Source organism: Aplysia californica, unplaced genomic scaffold (assembly GCF_000002075.1).
Source record: "Aplysia californica isolate F4 #8 unplaced genomic scaffold, AplCal3.0 scaffold00339, whole genome shotgun sequence".
NCBI lineage: Eukaryota > Metazoa > Mollusca > Gastropoda > Aplysiida > Aplysiidae > Aplysia > Aplysia californica.
This window is the reverse complement of record NW_004797609.1, coordinates 145,701-147,054: the sequence shown is the minus strand read 5'-3', so window position 1 is coordinate 147,054 and position 1,354 is coordinate 145,701.

Sequence of the window (1,354 nt, the reverse complement as noted above, 5' to 3'; positions counted from 1 at the left end):
TGCTACTCCTTGACTCTTTCGTCTTTCAGCCACACCCCTGATCTTCTGAAAGGAAATACCTACACCTAGCCTTCTCGGACAAGGGCGAAAAATCTCGGAGGGCCCGTGTGCAAGTTGCGCACGTTAAAGATCCCTTGGTGGTCTAAAATCGATAAGAGTAGGCTTCGGCCACCACCCGGGCAAAATTCAAAATTTCCTACCAACTAAAAGTATCAGGTGTGTCCCACGCGCCCAGTTGCAAGCGCCGTAAAACCCTCTCCTATACAAAAAAATACTAGATCTAGAGTCTAACGAGAGGGTTTTCTGATCTAACATACATCGTGGAGTAGTAAAGCAATACCATGGTTAGATCTAGTGGTAGTATTATTAGTGGGCCTACTTCCAGCACTGGGTAAAAACTAGACCTAAGTTGAGCGACAGACTACCAGAAAACGGTCGCACGATTGAGCTGATCGGTGGTAGATTAGCCTGTAGATCTCGTCGCTTTTTTAAGCACAAGTGGGCTATCCCCCAAAAATTGTGTTTTGAGAAAATCGAAGGTAAAGTTTTTGCCCGGCCCAACGTTTAGTTTCTTTAAAAGACAAGGAGAGTTTTCTCTATAACCAAACAAATACACACACCAATGAAACCAACATTTCTCCTATAGGTAGGGGCAATTCCCACTGTTGGTGTAGCTTAGATCAAGATTTCTGGAAACCCCCAAAATATGGGCTAGCCCTCTTGTCCTTAAAAGCGACCATCTATATAGTATTATATGATCTATCCTGGTGGTTTGGGGGGGGGGGAGAGGAGTAAATGGTGGGTCATTCCCCACATGCACAATACATGTATGTATAGATCTAATACACTTGTTATGTATTAACAAGTATGCTTCTTTCTCTTACCTTCAGCTGTTTCGGCCAGTCTATGTTGCCCCTCGCAAATCTAAACTTAGATTAGTAGTGGGTTGGTTTTTGTTGGGTTTTGTTGTTGTTGTTGTTGATGTGTTTCTTTTTACCCAATCATAACCAGGAAGTGGGGGGTTGGCGGGTGCTCTGGTGTGGTTTGGTTTTTCTTTCCTTTCAAACGTAGATCTATCGTCCTTATCTCCCCTCCTTCTTTTTTAAGTTTGTTACTCTTGTAGCACATCTAATCTTCTGGCGCTCAAATGACCTTATGCAGTTGCGAGCGCCGTAAAACTTCTACTAAAACAAAAATCCATAACCAGGAAGATGTATATATAATACAAACAAAGTATATTATTATGTTTGTGTGCGTGTGAGAGAGAGAGAAAGAGAGAGAGAGACAAATCACAGAGTAAGAGAGAGACGAGAAAGGCTCAAATCACAGAGGAAGAGAGAGAGAGAGAGAGAGA